Consider the following 22,105-nt stretch of genomic DNA (forward strand, 5'->3'; position numbering starts at 1 on the left):
GATGTACCTTGTGGTCACTGTTATCTCCTGGAACTCATTTTTGATTACCTATAGCAGTCCGAGAGGAATTTCCCAGAATTGGCCTCTTTTTTAAAAAAAATCTTTTTTGCCTCTCCCAGAACATTACATGGCTGCTCCTGGGGAGCATTGAGGTTTATGTTGCCTAGTTGCAACATGACTGACTGGGACAGACTTAATGGACCAGCTGGTCTTTTTCTGTCCATCTTTTTTACATGTTGGTATGTTCAAATATGGAGAAATATGTTGGAGGAGTATGGAGATAAGCCACTCCAGCTCCACAATAGTTCAGACAAGGGACATGCTGGAGGGTATAGACAGGTGGAGCAGCTTTAGTAAGAGGGAAAGAGTGAGCAAAGTTCCATTCAGAATCAAGTGTGAGCCAAGTTTCAGTCAGGACCAGGACATCAATGTGCTCACCCTGAATGATAATGTGAAAGGTGAGGGACTTGGCTCTTGGCAAGGATGGTGAAATGAAAGTGTTGGGCAGGATTTTGAGGGAGTGTGGGAAGACTCAACTGGGAGAGTGTATGGAGTAGGGAATGAGGCAACTAGGAGAGAGCCAGTGCATTGCACAGAGTTGGGGGCAGTGTGATATGCGCCGATTGGAGCAAAAAGAAGCTGCGGACCAATCCATGAGAGACAAAGGCCTCAAAAGTAACAGGATATGATTTAGTAAGGCGGGTAGTGATGAATATGGTTGGTTATTGGGCAGAAAGAAAGAAAGAAAGACTTGCATTTATATAGCGACTTTCATGACTACCGGATGTCTCAAAGCGCTTTACAGCCAATGAAGTACTTTTGGAGTGTAGTCACTGTTGTAATGTGGGAAATGCGGCAGCTAAGTTGCGCACAGCAAGCTCCCACAAACAGCAATGTGATAATGACCAGGTAACCTGTTCTTGTTATATTGATTGAGGGATAAATATTGGCCAGGATACCGGGGATAACTCCCCTGCTCTTCTTCAAAATAGTGCCATGGGATCTTTTACGTCCACCTGAGAGAGCAGACGGGGCCTCGGTTTAACGTCTCATCCGAAAAATGGCACCTCCGACAGTGCAGCACTCCCTCAGCACTACACTGGAGAGAATAGTCCAATCTGTTAGAAAAGATTGAAGGGAATGTGATAGGAAGAAACTGGGGAGAGGAGGAGAAAGGGATGAGACGGGGGGCTTAGAATTTCCTCAAACTGACTTACATCTTTAAAAAAAAAGTGTTGCATCTGCCAGTGGCCTGCAGAGGGAGATGCACATGAATTTCCATCGATCTGCTCATTTGCATTCCCATCGTTGCAGGTATTGGTACAAAACCTGAATAAGCAGCTGAACTTCCTGGGAACTCCTGTGCAGCCTTTAAAACGACAGTTCAGCTCTTGCACTTCTTTCTCTAATAACTTTATTGCATGTCCAAAAATCTGCCAGTGGTCCGACCCTGGAAGAAGCAGTCCGAAGCAAGTGCAGGTATCTGTAGGCAGATGGCAAAAAGAAAAATGACTTAAAAAATTGATTCCTACCTTCAGAAAGCTGAATTAAAGATCTCCAGACTCTTCTGTTTCAGGAGTTCGTCGCTACTGCCTTGATCAGCAGATCCTGACAGCTGCTGTACCACTGAACTGTGTCTAACATACCCCGGCTGCAGCAGCAGTCCAACTCCAGGAAACTCAAGAGGTCTTTAACAAATTTGACATATCCAAATGAGGCCAATAGCGATTTGACAAACAGATCGCGGGCAAGCTGCAGAAATGCGAGGAATCTGAGGGGAGACATTTAAACGTGGATGTGGAGTAGAAATGGCTTCCACCTGACTTTCTGTGCACAAAACGCTTCCTACGCCGTTCCAGCATGGTGAGTGCACCAGGAATAGCAAAGAAATCCCCTCCACTGAGAGGAGGAGTAAAAGATGAGATGGGGAAAGGAGAAGCAGGAACATAGGAACAGGAGTAGGCCATTCCGCATCACGAGCCTGTTCCACCTTTCAGTTAGATCATGGCTGATCTGCACTTTAACTCTATCTACCCGCCTTGGTTCCAAATCCCTTAATACCCTTACCTAACAAAAATCTATTAATCTCAGTTTTGAAATTTTCAATTGACCTAGCCTCAGCAGCTTTTCTGGGGAGAGAGATCCAGATTTCCACTACCCTTTGTGTGAAGAAATGCTTCTTGACAACATACCTGAACAGCCGAGCTCTAAATTTAATGTTATACCTGTTTGCTCTGGACTCCCCCACTAGAGGAAATAGTTTCTCTCTCGATCCACCCTATCAAATCCTTTAATCATCTTAAGCACCTCAATTAGATCACCCCAAAACCTTCTATACTCAAGGGAATACAAGCCTAATCTATGCAACCTGAACTCATAATTTAACCCTTTTACCCCCAGTATCAATCTGGTGAATTTGCGTTGTCCCCCCTCCCCCCTCCAAGGCCAATATATCCTTCCTGAGGGGCAATGCCCAGAACTGAAACACAATACTCCAGATGGGATCTAACCAGCGCTTTATATAACTGTAACATAACTTCTACCCCTTTGTATTCCAGCCCCCGAGAGACAAAGGCCAACATTCCATGAGCCTTTATAATAATTTTTTGTACCTGGCCACTAGCTTTTAGTGATGAGAATGAGCTAAGGAAGCAAGGCAGAGGTGACATAGATAGAGAGGTCAATGGGCTAGGGTACAGATTGGCAGGTAATGCATGAATGCAAATAGATAAAATTGATTACATTAACTGTAATCTGTGAATTACATAATATTTGAGATGGCATGAATGTATTGCAATATTAGTAAGTTTACATGGTGATGACAATGTGATGTTTTGTACTGTACATACAATGACCATTTTGAAAATAAGGACACCTGCAAATACAGGACACCTAATGCACGTCCCTTCGGTTACCATAATTTATAGGTTTCACTGTATATTGCTAGCTCCATGAATGTCCACTGAAAATGATTCTTTTCAATTCAGGAATTGGATTGTGTTTGGGGGAGCTTCACCTTCTATCGAACTTGTTACTCTGAGGGCCCTGTGAAAATCAGCTGTGCCATGAAGAAGTACCTCTGCTTACTGTTGTTGTTCCATTCTGTCAGAATAACTAATGTGGTAATCTGGAACTTTAAGCAAATGTCATCTGCTTTAAGCAAATAAGCTAAGTCCTGTGATGCTAATTTAGGGATTGGAAATATATCGCAAGCACTGAAGGTAAGCACAGCGATCAAGGATAAGCTCATTGCCAAATCAGCCTTCAACTCCTGGCAATATTAGTGATTTGTTTGCTTGGAGAATTGAAGTCCCAGACTAACAATGGAGTTCTTGTGGCCCTTGTAAGGAGTGGAGACTCTGTGCATCCCTTACAAGATCAGCGGTGTCAAAGGAGGCAGGTTTGGGGACAGGTATTCCCTTTGTCGGCAGTGCTTGCCTCCCAGCCTCTCAGAGGCCTAGCAGTTCCTCCGCCATTACTCTGAGAAGAAAGTGGTCTACTCAATGGCAAAAGTTGGGTCCAGGCTGGAACCCTAAAGTGCACCAAAATTTTCTAAAGTTAATTCTTTTACAGGGGGCTATAGCTACATAGTTCCAGAGGGAGTGTCCGCAACATCCCCACATCTAAGCACCTAGATCAACTTTTCCAGCCTGTGAGGGCAGATAGAATCTAAGATGCACCCCAGTGGCATAGGTGCCCACTGCTTGTATGTAGATGAGTTACCTATCACTGAACTTGCATACTTCTACTGAGATTGCTGCCCAAAGAATTTCAAGGTCGAAGCAGCAATTGGTTAGTTCTTGGGCTGTGGATGATACTGGCAAGGTAAAAGTAGGTGCCATTTTGCACAGAGCATGGTTTTACAACAACGGTGAAATGAGTGTTCAGTGAATTTGTTTCTGATGATGTTTGAATCACACAGTTGGGTTCAGATAGAAATTGAAGATCCCATAGCATGACTTGAAAAAGAGCAAAGAGTTATCCTGGCCAACATTCCTCCCTCAACATCTCACCAAAAGGATAGCACCTCCAATGAGCAATAATGCAATGAAGTGCCAGATAAGGTTACATACTCCCTCAGTACTGTACTGCAGTATCATTGTAGATTATACACTGGAGTTCTGGACTGTGATTTGAACCGAAAACCTTCTGATTCATAAGTTCCAGTTTGACCACTGACCCAAACCCCCTCAGTCGATCTGTCCTAGCAATGGAAGCTTTATTTCAACATTCTATTAGTATGTTCGATCATGATCCTGGTGACCACATGTGCCTCATTATATTGCAGTTCAGCTCTTGTACATGGCTGTCTCAAGAAGGTTATGAACCAAGGTTGAAGAAGATAATCTTGCACTTGAAAGCACCACCCATCTAGTCTTCCTGTCTATTTAAATAATGGTGCTATGATAGATTGATGTGAAATGAAGGTGTCATGACTGATGCCAGGTTTGCAACCATTCATGTGCATAATTTTGTGCATATAGTCACAGATCAGCAGTTCATAAAGGCTATGAGATTGGCAGTAGGGGCCTGTAGGCATGATGCATACCATAAATAATATCTTATACTTCAGAAAAAACTACCACATGAAAACAGTGGAATGCTGTCAAGTGCTGTTTTCTATGGGAAAGTGATGAAGGAGTTTGGTGTGGCAAACAAAGTATCTGTCACCAGTAATGTGCATCAGCGCACTGCTGACGGAGAAATCTGTCATACGTGCCCTTCTGATGCTTGAAAGGATGCAATAGCGTCAAAGTTTAAGGCTATAATCGCATTGGCAGTCATTGGTAGAGTCATCCTTGGTGTAGAATTTGTCTGAAGGTCTTGCTTGAGGAGAGGGCAAAATTCTGTGCCCTTTTCACTGGAAAAGCAGAGGCAGAGAAGGTAGGCCTTGTCTGTCATGTTTAGGTAGTTGCACTTTAGTCCGTAGGCACAGGCAGTTGGGTAAACGATTGTCATGGGCAGTTGGTTTCAGATGTAAAAGTACTTCCCTCGCATCCCTCTTCAGATCTTCCTCATCCTCCAAAGAGATCAAAAAGTATACATAGTGGGATGAGTATCTTCAGAACTGTGATAACAGCAACTTAAAATGCAGCTGCCAGCAAGCCACAGATGAAAATTTCCAAAAATGGGAAAAAAGCAAACATCTTGAAGCCAAACCAGAAACCCGTGCAATGGAAAATATTGAAAATATCTGATTAGAAACTGATTACTGCTGGGAAATGAACCTCTGAAGGTAACGACAGCACTCATTAAGAGTGTGCCGACCAAAATGGCTGACCCATCTTTCTCCAGTGCCTGATTTAAACAACCTTCAGCACATTCCCCCAAATAAATCTGGGAAGTGGCGTCACAAGGTACTTTGCATTGAGTTGAATAATTTTTGGGGCCTTAATGAGGGCATTGTATGATTTTTCTTTCCCTGCTCACCCCATGGTACCAATGCACCCAATCAGGCCCAATTTAATGGCCCAGAAATTCTGTTTGCAGGCCTCCCGTGGGCGGAGGGCTGCAATCTGGAAAAGTTTGCGCTTGGACTGGAGGGTTCCCGGGAAGTGCAGAGTTCCATTGCTGGGCCTCTCCAAACTGCCGGTGTGCAGGGCCCACGTATCCCAGAGGCGCAGGCGGTTCGCAGCGCCCCTGGGATCACGTGGGCCATGGGGAGCCAATCAGAGAAGGGGATCTCCATTCATACATTTGACAAGAAGACCTGTCAAATATATGATTAGAGATCACCCCCAAAACATAGTACAGTAAAACTTCAAATACATTTTTTTTAAATCACATTTTTAAAATGACTATAAATTACATAAATTAACTATTTTAAACAAAAATTTAAATTTTTGAAAAAAATAATTAAAGTTTTTAACAGGGCTAAAAATAAACTTACCTTTCTTTAAACTATTTTTAAATGATAAATCAGTGGAAATTTTTTTTTAAAACTTTTTTTCAACTCTTATCCTGGTAAAAGCAGGCCTTGCACCTGCTTTTACCAGGCGCAAGAATTGTAAGTGTTTTCTGTGGGCGGAGGACCTCCAAAAAACGGAACTCTCCACCCGCAGTGGCCCTGCTCCTGGGCAGCCGGAGGATCTGTCAAGAGCTTTCTTGACAGATCGGAAATGCCGGTTTCCAGCGCATGTGCAGTGCATGCCTGAAACCGGCATTTCTGATGTCCCTACGGGTGAGTACACAACGCGTACACACCCGTAGGGACCGGAATATCCGGCCCAATATCTTTCACCTCTTCACATTCACGCATGCTATGCCATGCAATACTCTCCATCTGTGGAGGTAGGTAGTCAAATTATCTTTATCTGCATTCATAACTGGTTTGTAAGAGTGGCCTGCTGCTCCAATTATATCTCTTTCCCTCAGTTAGATCATTCCCATGATATGGCAGTCAAGATTCAAAACTTGTTATAGCAGGAATTGTCATCTCAAACTCTTTCTTACAACTATGTTGCATCTTTTATTCTGTATTTCTGATGGAACAAATACGTCAGCCACCAGAAAATCTATTTAATGCCCTAGCCCTGAACTCACATTTCTCTAGTTTCTCTCCTATCTCCCCTCATGCCCTCTCCAAGCTCATGTTGTTCATGAGACCCATTTCCTGCTTCCTCAACCATATTCCCACTAAACTGCTGACCACCCAACTTCCCATCCTGGCTCCTACGATAGCTGATATTGTTAATGGTTCGCTCTCTCAGGTACTGTCCCCCTTTCTTTCAAACCTGCCGTCATCACCCCTCTCCTCAAAAAAACAAGCCTTGACTCCTCCGTCCTTGCAAACTGCCGCACAATCTTCAACCTCTCTTTCCTCTCCAAAATGTCCTTGAACATGTTTGCGCCTCCCAAATCCGTGCCCATCTTTCCCGGAATTGCATGTTTGAATCACTCCAATTAGGTTTCTGCCCCAGCCACAGTACCGAAACGGCTGTTATCAAAGTCACAAATGGCATCTTATGTGACCGTGACAAAGGTAAACTATCCCTTCTTGACCTGTCTGCAGTCTTTGACACGGTTGACCAGTCATCCTCATCCAACGCCTCTCCATTGTCATCCAGCTGGGTGGGACTACACTGGACTGGTGGGTGCATGAAACACAAAAAGTTAGTATGCAGGTGCAGCAGGTGATCAGGAAGGCCAATGGAATCTTGGCTTTTATTGCGAGGGGGATGGAGTATAAAAACAAGGAAGTCTTGCTGCAGTTATACAGGGTATTGGTGAGGCCACACCTGGAATACTGCGTGCAGTTTTGGTTTCCATATTTAAGAAAAGATATACTTGCTCTCGAGTCGGTTCAGAGAAGGTTCACTCGGTTGATTCCGGAGATGAGGGGGTTGACGTATGAGGAAAGGTTGAGTAGGTTGGGACTCTACTCATTGGAGTTCAGAAGAATGAGAGGCGATCTTATCGAAACATATAAGATTGTGAGGGGGCTTGATCGGGTGGATGCGGTGAGGATGTTTCCACTGATGGGTGAGACTAGAACTAGGGGGCATAATCTAAGAATAAGGGGCTGCCCTTTCAAAACTGAGATGAGGAGAAACTTCTTCACTCAGAGGGTAGTAAATCTATGGAATTTGCTACCCCAGAGAGCTGCGGAAGCTGCAACATTAAATAAATTTAAAATGGAGATAGACAGTTTCCTAGCAGATAAGGGAATTAGGGGTTACGGGGAGAGGGCAGGGAAGTGGACGTGAGTCTAGATTCGGATCAGCCATGATCCTATTGAATGGCGGAGCAGGCCTGAGGGGCCGTATGGCCTACTCCTGCTCCTACTTCTTATGTTCTTATGTTCGCCTGGTTTCATTCTTATCTATTTAATCGTAGCCAGAAAATCACCTGCAATAGCTTCTCTTCCCGCTCCCGCACCATTACTTCTGGTGGCCCCCAAGGATCTATCCTTGACCCCCTCCTATTTCTCATCTGCATGCTGCCCTTCAGCGACATCATCTGAAAACACAGCGTCAGTTTCCACATGTACGTTGACGACACCCAGCTCTACCTCACCACCACCTCTCTCGACCCCTCCACTGTCTCTAAATTGTCAGGCTGCTTGTCCAACATCCAGTACTGGATGAACAGAAATTTCCTCTAACTAAATATTGGGAAGACAGAAGCCATTGTCTTCAGTCCCCGCCACAAACTGTGTTTCCTAGCCACCGACTCCGACCCTCTCCCTGGCAACTGTCTGAGGCTGAACCAGACTGTTTGCAGCCTTGGTATCATATTTGACCCCAAGATGAGCTTCCGACCACATATCCACGCCATCATTAAGACCACCGTTTTCCACCTCCGGAACATCGTTCGACTCCATCCCTGCCTCAGCTCATCTGCTGCTGAAACCCTCAACTATGCCTTTGTTACCTCTAGACTTGACTATTCCAACGCACTCCTGGCTGGCCTCCCACATTCTACCCTCTGTAAACTTGAGGTCATCCAAAACTCTGCTGCCCATGTCCTAACTCGCACCAAGTTCCATTCACCCATCACCCCTGTGCTCGCTGACCTACATTGGCCCCCAGTTAAGCAACGCCTCAATTTTAAAATTCTCATCCTTGTTTTCAAATCTCTCCATGGCCTCACCCTTCCATATCTCTGTAATCTCCTCCAGCCCCACAACTCTCTGAGATATCTGCGCTCTTCTACTTCTGGCCTCTTGAGCATCCTTGATGTGAATCGCTCAAACATTGGTGGCCATGCCTTCAGCTGCTAAGACCCTAATCTCTGGAATTCCTTCCCTAAACCTCTCCACCTCTCTAGCTCTCTATCCTCCTTTAAGACGCTCTTTAAAACCTACCTCTTTGACCAGTCATCTGCCCTAATATCTCCTTATGTGGCTTGGTGTCAAATTTTGTTTAATAACGCTCCTGTGAAGCCCCTTGGGACGTTTTACTACTTTAAAGGCGCTATATAAATATAAATTGTTGTTGTTGTTGGTATCTGCTGGGAAATTATTTTTGATTAGACATTCTCACTTAAAAGGGCATTGATTACAAGCTTTCTTCTAGACTGCATTAACCACTTATCTTTAAAGCTGTCAGGCATATCTTATTAATAATATATTCTAAAATAACACATCAGTGCAATACTGGGGGACTGCTGCATTGTTGGAGATGCTCTCTTTTGGATGAGACTTTAAACATAGGCCCCCAGGTGAATTCTTCTGGTTTCCTAGCCAGCATTTATCCCTTAACCAATACCACCCAAAACAGATTAACTCGGCATTTATTGCATTGCTGTTTGGGGGACCTTGCTGTGTGCAAACTGGCTGCCACATCTGCCTACTTTAGCAACCTCAGGAATTGAACCTTGGGTCTTCTGGTCTGTGTGATTTAATGCCACATCACATTTACCCACTGAACCATCAGAGAGGCTGGGAGCAGCATTCCAGGTTTTATATTCGTTAACACAACAACAACACAGTACAACATTATGAATATTGGTCATCCGAGCAGTACTGCAACACCTTGGTCCTCCAGCACACTGAAACGAGTGGGTTTACACCCATAATGCTCAGAGAACTGTCAATCCCTGTTGCGTCATCAGGAAAGGCGCAAATCACAAAGGAGGCAACTTGCCCTCGAAAAGTAAAGCCCACTCTGGGCTTTACATTCTACAGCTGTTCAGGCGCGCTGTAACAAGTGAAACTTGACACTTGAAGTGTTGCCATATTTTTTTGTAATGTGTTCTGAGTGGTGGGAGTTAAATCTCGTTTATTAATGTGCATTTGTGTGTAAATGACAGTGAGCACTAAAACAACAGCAGAAAAAGGGTTAACTTAAAGGATGAACATCCTGGAAGGAGGGGAGTTTTGGATTTTAAAAAAACCTAATTTTGACATGCTACATAAATAGAAATTCTCTGCTAACATGAAGTACTGCTGCAGAGAAGTTAAGCGAAGAAGGAAAAATGCAGGTTGGTTTAAAATAACATTTTGGGTTTGGTCCCTACTTTAAAACCTGCACCCTCTAGCCTGAGGGAACAGTCTGCTTATTCAGTATCTATAAAACATGTGCTGTATTTAATCTCCAATCCTGTTAAACTTTGGAAGATATTATCATTTGTATTAGTTTTGCTCAGAATATTATATATTGTTACATAGAATTGCATAGGCTATACAGCAGAGGAACAGGCCATTCGGCCAAACCAGTCCATGCCGGCGATTATGTTCCACTCGAGCCTAATTGTACCTCTGACCATGCAGGAAGCATAGACCAAATTATTATTTAGTTTTTGTAAATACGGTTTGTGAAGAAAATACTTATTTTCTGCCAGTTTGCTGATTTGATATCTGTAATAAAGTTACTTATGCGGTGAATAAAAGTTGTTCTTAACTACTCACAACTGAGTCCTTATTTTGTGTATGTTTTTCTGTGTGGGAGTGAGAAATATGTACTAAAAAGGAAACTGCAGAAATGCAACACTGAATATCCATGTAGCACTGATGGTTTTGTAATAGTAAGTAGAAGTGGCTTCTCCCCTCCCTCCTGTTACACTGCCTCAACAATAGCATTGAGAAAGGCCCAAGAGTATGTTGTCTCAAAAATAATTAAAAATACTTGACCAATATTTCTTCAGTGGTTACAAATAAATTCACAGAAGATCCCAAGTTTGATTTCTGATCTGTGCTGAGTCAGCTAGCATTGTGTTAGGGATTTTACAATTTACCTCAAATGCCTCTGGGCTAAGGAGAAAGATCAGTCCGAGTTCCTGCTTCCTGATAACTATCCAGTGACTCACACAGGAAAGTTTCCATCCATGGACAGTGAGGTGCAGGCTCAGCTGTAATGTCCCTCGCAGTCAAATAGCCTGCCAGTATTCAGTGTATTGGCTCGCACAGGAACAATGCCCATTTGGCTGAGGTGCTGAAGGATGGCCAGCAGCTGTAGAATCAAGCCCTGGCATGAATCAGTACCTTTAGAACAGGAGGGGAGAAAATTAGATGGGGAAAAAAAAAAATCATCATTTTGTCTTCCACACAACGGCCGTGATTTCGCCGACCGAGGCGGGTCCGGGGTGGCCAGGGTCGGTGTCGCGGTCCCAGCCCGCTACCTGCTCCAGCCCGCACTCTCCAAGTGATTTTACATTGATGGGGCTTGTTAAGCCCACCCAACGAGGTTCCCGGCCAATTAAAAGGAAGCAGGTCTGATGACGTCATTTTATGACACGTCAGCAGCCGGTTTCCTTAAAGGGGCCATGTCCAAATTGATTTTGACAGTTGTACTTTCAGTGTTCTACAGCATTGAGGTGCTGCAAACACTGACAAGCACTGCACAAAGGTGCATGGCTGCATCCAGGCTCTCCCATGACTCCCTCCAATATGAAGGGAGTCACAGCACGCAGGGAGGCTCTCTTCCCTTCCAATGGGCGGAAGAGACTTCCCCAGGAGACCAACACAGCCTGGGTGCACTTGCACAAGCAGTGATGTCATCGGGAGGACCAGGCTGCAGTGGTGCAAACCTTTCAATGATATCAGTAGATCAGGAAACGTTAGTACAAAGCCACACTCAACCTCATCCTGCTGTGCCACTCATCACATCCCCATCACTTTGCCTTCCCTACCCTATTCCTGCACAACCTTACTCACATCAACTTACCTTGCACCTCCACCCATCCCTTTCTATCTACATTATCACTTCCCCATCTCACTAGCCATCCCTCGCACTCACCCTCATCCTACTGCAAGCATACCAACTAATAACACACAAGGGTAGGCACTTGGGTGGTTTAGCTAATGTTCATGTGAAGTTTGTGGTAATGTGCTGTCAAGCATTGAAATGGTTATTTTTAACACTTTGCGTTCTTGGACAGATTTGTGTGCACCTTTGGAAGTGGCTTAGTGAGTTCCAGTGAATGGTGAGACATAACGTTCCCCCCCATCCCCCCCACAATGGTGATGAGTATGAAAGGACATTGGACATTGTCGGGATGATTTATGGTGCTGTTGTGGGGTGGTGCCAACATGGTGCATCATGTGGCAGTCAGTGTGTTCAGTGTTAAGTGAAGTAAATCTGGACATGGCGAGGACATCGCTGGCGTCCCGGGCAGCAATGTGGTCAGGTGCTGATGCCCTGTGTCCTGTGCAGCATCAGGTGATTGCAGAGAAGTTGGTGCTGCTGGTGTGCCTGTTGATGCTGGTGTTGGGGCTGATAGTTTTGGGATTCTGAGGACCAAGGTGAGATTTTTTTCAAGGGCAACGATGCTGATAGAATAGATGGCAGAAGCAATCTGTCAATGGTGAGAGAGGTTGTTTCAATGAGGTAACACTGGATGGAGGATTTGCTCCAAACACTTGCTAGCTGCATAAAGCTCAATCTGTCTTCCAAATGCAGTAAGCAACAGCTTCTGAGCTTGGAAAGTGAAGACCTATGAAATGGGAGCTTTCATTGAACATTTGAAGCTGTCAAGTTAGTAAATCATTCCATGCTGACACAACACCCGACCTACTTACCTGACACGATCCCCGCATGCTGGGAAACTCGTAGAAAAGCTGGTAAAGTGGTAAATGCATGGTAAAATCCTGCTTAGCTACCTTTTAACAAGCTTTTAACTATCTAAATTGGTGACCTGCCACTTGGTTTCAGGTCTGTTCAGGAATGACAGATCCAACACTTAGGAAACTGACATGGAGGTGGGTTTACAGCGGGATACTGACCCACTGTCAATCTTTTTGATTTTGACAGTGGACCAGCCTCCAAACCCGCACTCTGAGTGCCGGTAAAATTCTGGCCAACATGTGAGAATAACATTAACCTGAGATCAAAGACAATGGGCTGGATTTTCCGATCGGAGGCTTCCTACGTGCGGGTGCCTCCAATCGGAAAAATCTACGAACTTACCTGCTGGCTCCATAGGTCCCGAGGATTCCGATCCTGGGCCTCTGCTCTACGAAATGCGCAGAGGCCCAGATATTCCAGGGGCGCATGCTGTTCGCAAGCACCCCTGGGATCACGTGGGCCATGGGGAACCAATCAAAGCAGGGAATCCCCCTTCACACTTTTGACAGGTCTCTACGCACAGATCTGTCAAAAGTATGAATGGGGATCACATTTAAAAACACAGTTAAACGTTAAATAATTTTTAAAAAAATCAAGTATTTAAAATTAGTTAAAATTACATTAAATTAAATATTTTAAACAAAAATTTAATTTTTTGAAAAAAATAATTGAAGTTTTTTTACGGGGCTAAAAATAAACTTACCTTTTTTTAAAAGTATTTTTAAATTATAAATGAGTGAAAATAAATTATTTTTTATTTTTTCAAACTCTTTTGATTTTGAAAGGTTTTCAGTGGGCGGAGGTTGTTGTGGCGTTGCCACATTGGGGAAACACTGTGTGTATGTAGATAAACCTGTATAAACCCCTTTTAACTGCTGTATTCCCCTCCCCCCGCAAGACAGTTGCAAGCTGAGAGGAATAAGGCATGTTCAGACTTGCCTGCTGCTGAGAGAAGGAAAACCAATCAGGTTCCAGCAGGTGACCAATCCGTGAGTCATCACAGGTTCGCGGGCTTTACGAATTCAGTACTGTATTGTGAGAGTTGGAGTAAAGACCTATTTCTTGCAGCTCGCTGTGTTGCCTATTTCTTTACGCGGGAGACTGTAGTTTCCCACATTAGTGACCCCGAATGTCGACGGCCGAAGCCCCTGACTCACGTAGCCCTACAGAGGCCAGCAACGACCCGACGGCAACCAGCAGCAGCCCGATGTCGGCCGGCGCCGCGTCCTTGAAGCTCCCCACCTTCTGGGAACACCAAGCACCAGCTTGGTTCGCGCACACGGAGGCCCAATTCACTCTTCGCAGGGTGCAAGACGATGAAGAAAGGCACCTCCACGTAGTCTCAGCACTAGCAAGCTCCACCGCCGCCGAAGTTCTCGACCTGCTGGGGAACCCACCACAGACCGGCAAGTACTCAACCATTAAGGGCCGCTTGCTGCAGGCTTACGGCCTGTCCGGGGAGGAGAGGGCCCGTCGGCTTCTTTCACTACCAGGCCTCGGCGACTCTACCCCGACCCAGTTGATGAGCCGGATGCTTGCGCTCCTGTGCTCTGAACCGCAGTGCTTCTTGTTTCGGGCCCTTTTCCTCAGCCTGCTTCCTCAGCAGGTACAGACTGCCCTCGCGGGGTCCCCGATCATGGACTGCGTACAACTGGCAGCCGCCGCGGACAAAGTCTTCGCCGTCGCCCAACTCGGCTGTGCAGCCGCGAGGCTCCCCGACACCACCGAGCGCGCGCCACCACGCCAGGCCGCAGAACTATGCTACTACCACGCGCGTTTCGGCCACAAGGCCCAACGCTGCAGAGCACCCTGCTCTTTTGATCAAACCAAGATGGCCGCCCGGCCCAACGCGCCAGCCCCGCGCCGCCGTCTAGGCCCGCTCGACCGCACCCCCACCGCCACGATGGCCATCGGCACCGCAGGTAAACTGCTGTACATAACCGACTCCCTTTCAGGGCGCAGATTCCTTTGCGACACCGGAGCCCAATGCAGCATAATTACTGCCTCCCAGCTCAACATCCAGGCAGGCTGCAGCGGCCCACCCCTCGTGGCGGCAAATGGCGCAGCCATCGCTACTTTTGGAAAGCGACGGGCCGAGGTTTGTTTCAACGGCCAGCGATTTATGTGGGATTTCGTGACGGCCTCGGTGGCACATCCCTTGCTGGGCGCCGATTTTCTTTGCGCCCACAGGCTCCTGGTCGACGTCCGTGACAGGCGCTTGATCGACGCAGCAACTTTTGCTTCACTGGCCTGCCAGCAGAGCAACAGCCTGGCCCTCGTCGGGTCCTGCTCTGCCCCGGCGGATGACGACTACGCCCGCCTACTCGCAGATTTCCCGAGGCTCACACAACCGACCTTCTCAGCCGCGGCAGCCAAGCATGGTGTCGAGCACCACATCGCCACTACGGGACCACCAGTGTTCGCCCGAGCCAGACGCCTGGACCCAGCCAAGATGGCGGTGGCCAAGGAAGAATTCACCACGATGGAGAAACTGGGCATCATCCGCCGCTCGAACAGCCCCTGGTCCCCCCCCCTCCACATTGTGCCCAAGCCGGGCGGTGGCTGGCGCCCCTGCGGCGACTACAGACGGCTCAACGACGCCACCACGCCCGATAGATACCCCATTCCGCACATCCAAGACTTCTCGGCACACCTAGCAGGAAAGTCCGTCTTTTCCAAGGTCGACCTGATTCGCGGCTACCATCAGGTCCCCGTCCACCACGCAGATGTCCAGAAGACGGCGGTCATCACCCCCTTCGGACTGTTCGAGTTCCTGCGCATGCCCTTCGGGCTCAAGAACGCCACACAGGCCTTCCAACGGCTCATGGATTCCGTCCTACGGGACCTGAGCTTCCTGTTCATCTATCTGGACTATATCCTCGTGGCCAGCACCAGCAAGGCCGAGCACATCGCGCATTTGCGCTCTCTTTTCCAGCGCCTCAGCCAACACGGGCTAATCGTCAACCCGGCCAAATGCCAGTTCGGAGCAGCCCAAATTGACTTTCTCGGCCACAGAATCTCGCCAAGGGGAACCATTCCCCTACCTTCCAAGGTGCAGGCGGTGGCGGACTTTCCCCAGCCCACCTCGGTCAAGGCGCTGCAGGAATTTTTGGGGATGGTCAATTTCTATCACCGTTTCGTGCCCAAGGCCGCCTCACTCATGCGCCCCCTCTACGAAGCCACCAGGGGCAAAACGGGCAAAGAGCAACTCACCTGGTCCAGCGAGATGGCGACAGCCTTCCACCAGACCAAAAGCGCCTTGGCCAACGCCACACTACTGGCCCACCCCATCCCGGGCGCCAAGACCGCCCTCACCATGGACGCCTCGGATTACGCCGTCGGCGCTGTCCAGCAACAGTGGGTTGAAGGCGCGTGGCAGCCAATGGCATTTTTCAGCCGACAGCTGCGCAAGAACGAGTAGGCCTACAGCACGTTCGACAGAGAGCTCCTGGCCCTGTTCCTGGCAATCCGGCACTTCCGTTTCCTCCTGGAAGGCCGGCCATTCACCGCATTCGTGGACCACAAGCCGCTCACTTTCGCCATGGCCAAAGTAACCGAACCCTGGTCCGCGCGCCAACAGCGCCAACTCAACTTCATCTCGGAGTTCACCACGGACATCCGCCACGTCGCCGGCAAGGACAATTTGGTGGCCGACTGCCTCTCAAGACCCTCGCTCCACGCAGTGCACCTGGGCGTCGACTACGCCAGCATGGCGAGAGACCAGGCCGCTGACGCGGAGATCCAGGCCCTCAGGACGTCAACCACCAGCCTCACTCTGGCCGACATCCACTTCCACGCAGCCGGCACAACCCTCCTGTGCGACGTCTCAGTCCCCTCGCCTAGGCCGGTCGTCCCATCCGCCTGGCGCAAGCGAGTTTTCGACATCATCCACGGCCTCTCACATCCAGGGATGCGTGCGTCTCAGAAACTCATGTCCGCCAAGTTCGTCTGGCCTGGACTCCACAAGGATGTGAGAGACTGGACCAACACATGCGTGGCGTGTCAGCACGCTAAGGTCCAGCAGCACACCAAGGCGCCATTGGAGTGTTTCCCGGTGCCCGAGAGGCGTTTCGACCACGTCCACGTCGATCTGGTAGGCCCCTTGCCGCCGTTGCACGGTTTCACACACCTGCTCACGATCGTCGACCGCACCACCAGATGGCCTGAGGCAGTTCCCCTCGCCTCCCCCACCACGACTGACGTCGCGCGAGCATTCGTCTCGACATGGGTGGCCCGGATCAGCGTGCCGACTGACATATCCTCGGACAGAGGCCCCCAGTTCACCTCCCACTTGTGGAATGCCATCACCGCCGGCCTCGGCACCAAGTTGCACAGGACAACAGCCTACCACCCGCAGGCCAACGGGCTCTGCGAGCGCTTTCATCGTTCCTTGAAAGCCTCCCTCCGCGCCAGCCTGGCCGACACCAGCTGGATCGACAAACTACCCTGGGTCCTCCTGGGATTGCGCACCGCACCCAAAGAGGACCTCCGCACCTCCGCGGCCGAGATGGTCTACGGCCAACCGCTCAGAGTACCAGGCGACTTCCTCCCCCTGACAACGGAGCCGTGGTCGGCCGCCAGACAGCTTTCCCTGCACCAGGACGCGGCCCAGCAATTCCGTCCAGTGCCCACTTCGCAACACGGCCCGCAGCCGTCCTACGTGCCTCGGGACTTACGACATGCGGAGTTCGTCTTCGTGCGCCGGGACGCACACAGAGGCCCGCTGCAGGCACCATACACCAGCCCCTTCTCAGTATTGGAGACGGGGGACAAAGCTTTTCTTATCGACGTCGGCGGGAAGCCGGACCTTATTTCAGTAGACCGCCTCAAACTGGCGCACCTGGACCTCAGCTTCCTGTTTCATCTGGCTCTTCCCCCATGGCGGAGCAGACCTCCTGTGTTGGCGGCGGCCCCACAAGAGGACCAAGACACGCCAGAACCTTACTTCCCGGCCGCCGCCCCACCTTCGCCGGCAGCCCGTCCAGCCAGCCCACCGGCAGACCAGCCGCCAGACCAGCCGACGAACCAACCGGCCGACCTCCCAGACAGCCCTCCTCACACGCCAGATGGCTACTACAGCCACTACGGCCGTTTGGTCAAACCTCCGCAGAGACGGACTTTTACAGTTAACGAGGATTCTCGGGGGGCGTATGTGGCATTGCCACATTGGGGAAACACTGTGTGTATGTAGATAAACCTGTATAATCCCCTTTTAACTGCTGTATTCCCCTCCCCCCGCAAGACAGTTGTAAGCTGAGAGGAATAAGACATGTTCAGACTTGCCTGCTGCTGAGAAAAGGAAAACCAATCAGGTTCCAGCAGGTGACCAATCCGTGAGTCATCACAGGTTCGCGGGCTTTACGAATTCAGTACTGTATTGTGAGAGTTGGAGTAAAGACCTATTTCTTGTAGCTCGCTGTGTTGCCTATTTCTTTACGCGGGAGACTGTAGTCTCCCACATTGTGCAGAAAGCGGAACTCTTTGCCCACGGTGGCCCTTCTCCCGGGCAGGCGGATGATCTGTCGAGAGGATTCTTGCCAGATCAGAAGTGCCGGGTTTTAGTGCATGCGCTTCGCATGCCTGAAACCGGCACTTGCGAGGCCCCTACGGGTGTGTACACAGCTCGTACGCACCTGCGGGGGTCGGAATATCTGGCCCATGAGCTTTGGATGGACCAGTGATTAATTGATGCAAAATTTTGAAACAATAAAAATATTGATTAAAAAAAACACTGTCCACAGAACCTGTCGCTTTGACGGTAACATGATTTTGATATTGCCTTAGATAGTGTGCCTTAACTTCGGTTTTATCTTGGCCCGGATTTTACGCTGTTGGAAGCCTTCAGAATGGCCCTGCAAGTTCCGGGTTTCCGCATACGCTGCACATGCGCGAAGATCCGGAACTTGCGATCTGTCAAGTTTCGCTTGGACAGATCCACTGCATCCGCTACAAATTCACTTTGGCTGGCACAGAGTTGGGCTATTTGCGTAAGGGTTAAAATAAATGTTAAAATACATTTTTTAAATGATTTGAACATACACCTACATTTAAAATTAGTTTAGGTAAATTTTGTCCTGTTTTAAAATGTTTAAATTTATTTTTCAAAAATTAAAATTTTTATTTTAAATGTTTAATTAAAGGGTCTTTTCATTAATTTTGAACATGTGATCATTTATTTTTATTTAAGTGTTGTGACATTTTATTTATTTGGTGATTCCTATTATGCTTATGGGGATTCTGTATATAAATGGAATCCCCATAAGCATCATAGGAATCCTCCTTTTTGATTGGTTGGCCTGGCCCACGTGATCCCAGGGACGCTTGTGAACCGCCTGCACCCCGGGATCAGTGGGCCTTTACGCAGGCGTACGCCTGCAGGCCCAGGACCGGAACAGTCCGAAGCTCCGGAGACACTAGGAAAGTTCGTAATTGTCTTTCGGTTTGGAGGTGTACGCCGGCAGCAAGCCTCCGACTGCAATTTCCAGGCCCTTATTTTTGTCTCCCTGGGAAACAACTTCAGTGTTTGTTGGGCATTGTCAACACAAAACATGTATTATAACATTTTAAAATGTGTTTGCACACACAGTTTGATAAGGTATAATGGTCAAATCACACCACTGGGTCACTTGTGCGCAAATCACTTTGACAAAAATAGCAAAAGGCTCTTTTCTCTCTGAATGATAAAATGGTTTGCTAAACGTTTTTTCATAAAGACAGTGACATTGCAAGGATCCGAACCACCTCAGTGGCAGCATAGCACTCGGCTCCAAATCACACCTGTCTTCTATTTCTCTTCTGCAAATTTGAATACCTCCCCCTTTCCTACCCATCCCTCCCTGTCCTTCAAGATCCTCTTTGCCGACTGTCTCCTTAGCATTCCTCACTGCACTCCCCTCCCTTCTATCCACCCTCAATTTCTGCACTGAGACTCCTCTTTGGTGATTTCAACATCCACCTGAACACACCACGGTTGATTTCCTTGGCCTCTTCACCTCCTCAACCTGACTCTCCACATCAATTCCCTCAGCCATACATATATACAACCACCTTCATGGCCTTGACAACTAAGATGTCTCCATCACTAAAAGGACTATCACTGAACCCTTTCCCTGCAGGCCAGTTCACTGTCGGAGAATTTCCCTGGTGCTTCTATTCAAATGAGGCCTGATGCTGACTCAGTCCTCAGGAGCAATCGTTCTGCTGATGACGGCCGTTTTGGGAGCAAGTCGAATTTCACCCCTACAAGCTTTGCATTGCTGGATTCCCCAAAGTTCTGGTTACTCTTGATGGTATTCGTGGTGCCATCTGGGTCCATACACACAGTTTCATGCCCTTTCTGAGCCACATGGAATTCCACCCCATCAATGTCCAGGTGATCCTGACCAATGACACAGTTGTGATGCTACAATTGACTTCAATGCTCTTGCAGAAAGGAGAGGAAAAAAATCAACCAAGGCTCCTACTGATATCTGCTGAAATGTGTGTGTCTGTGGATGCTGAGGAATTCCAGCGAGTACAAGCCCAATCGACCCAGTCTCTCCTCATACGTCATTCCTGCCATCCCAGGTATCAGCCTGGTGAATCTTCGCTGCACTCCTTCCATGGCAAGAACATCCTTCCTCAGATAAGGCGACCAAAACTGCACACAATACTCGAGATGTGGTCTCACCAAGGCCCTGTACAGCTGCAGCAAGACATCCTTGTTCCTGTACTCAAACCCTCTCGCTACGAAGGCCAACATACCATTTGCCTTCTTAACCGCCTGCTGCACCTGCATGCTTATTTGGGTGAAGTACTGGAGGACTGCTGCTTGCAGGAGTCTGCTCATAAGTGGGGAGATAAACTTGGGGCAAAAAGATTCTCTCTAAAGAGACCATCAAGAGTTAAACAGGAATGTCATTGATAACTAGTTAAAAAGAAGAGGATAAATAATGAAGACTTTGTGGTGGTGCTTCAACACTATTTCTGTGTCACAGAATGAAAGAAATGTTTTCACACCAATAATCACCCACACAATGAGCTGTTCATCTAATTTTTTCTTTCCAGTTTTCTCTCCTGAAGGTGCTGACTTTTGGCAGGCTACAATAGGAGGATGCATAACATTGGCTCTCAGGCCCTCCACCAAGCAGCTATGTATGTCCCTGGACAGTGGGGATTTTATTTTATTGGGGAGATTTTCCAAGGTTGATATCCAGGTGCGCCAGGTCACCTTGGATCAGTGAGTATCGTAAAATCGGATGGGTTAGAACGCATTTCTGTGAAGGAACGCACCCAAGTTTTTGGTATTAGCTGTGCCCAGGTGATCTTGGCAGGGAGATTCAACTGCCAGGCTAGGCGCCCACATTGGAAATTCAGGCACACCTGCCCACATCTGAACATAATGGTTGGATAATTGTGGGCAACACGTACCCAAATTTCCAACATTCACAGGCAAGGGTCCCTAACGGAACCATGGGCTCGTTTTTATCCCATGTGACAACAGATTATTCAACTAAGAGTATCATAGACTGATCCTCTCCTCAGCTGATGTTCATACGTGCATGTTCCAGCAATAATCAGGAGTGCGAATCCTGGCTCATTTTCCTCCATTTTTAGCCAAAGGGCACTGAGGGCCTGATTTTAGTGTCTGTTATGTCAACAACAACAATAATTTGCATTTATATTGCACCTTTAACATAGTAAAACGTCCCAAAGCGTTTCACAGGAGCATTATCAAACAAAATTTGACACCAAGCCACATAAGGAGATATTAGGGCAGACTTGGTCAAAGAGAGTGTCTTAAAGGAGGAGAGAGAGGTAGAGAGGCAGAGAGGTTTAGGGAGGGAATTCCAGAGCTTAAGGCCTCAGCTTAGGAAGGCACATCCACCAATGGTGGAGCGATTAAAATCAGGGATGAGGAAGAGGCCAGAATTGTAGCAGTGCAGATATCTCGGAAGGTTGTAGGGCTGCTACATTGCTCTTTGTGGAACCTTGCTGTGTACAGGTTGGCAGCTGTGTTTCCCTACATTGCAACAGTAACCACATTTCAAAAGTACGTAAGTGGCTGTGAATCGTTTTGGGACATCTTTACATCATGAAAGGCACCAGATAAATCCAATTCTTTCTTTTGATTCTGTTACCCACCCCAAGTGGAAGCTCCTTGACATGCTGGTCAATGCTTCCAGTAATCTCTCTTGCTGAGAAACCATCCTTCTTTCAAATGCTGGGCTGTTGAGGTTCATAACCTTGTTCTTTTCTGCAGAAAAAGGGAGTGAACTGACCCAGTCGACAGCTGGTTCTTTTTCCTTTTTTGCCGCTGCCACTTGCTCCTGTTCACTTGTTCTCAATGTATCACTTGATGCATTGCCCTCTATGTCATTTTGTAAATCCTGCAGGCTGAATATTTCAGTGCTGGTGCTTGGCAGAGGAAAAATGAGTGGTGGATGCATCTGCAGGAGAGCTTCCTTTGTCCCTTTCCCTGGACTCAAAGTCCAAGTCACCTAGTAGGCCTAAGGAGAGAGAAGAGGAACAGGGGTTAAGATGTTCCTGGAATGGTAAGCACATGTGAAGTCACATTGGGGCAGTAATTCCTCCCCAAACGCGTGAGTACGGAAGGGGTA

This window comes from Somniosus microcephalus, chromosome 2, assembly GCF_052327205.1.
Source record: "Somniosus microcephalus isolate GS21.2 chromosome 2, FLI_Smic_1.0, whole genome shotgun sequence".
Lineage (NCBI taxonomy): Eukaryota > Metazoa > Chordata > Chondrichthyes > Squaliformes > Somniosidae > Somniosus > Somniosus microcephalus.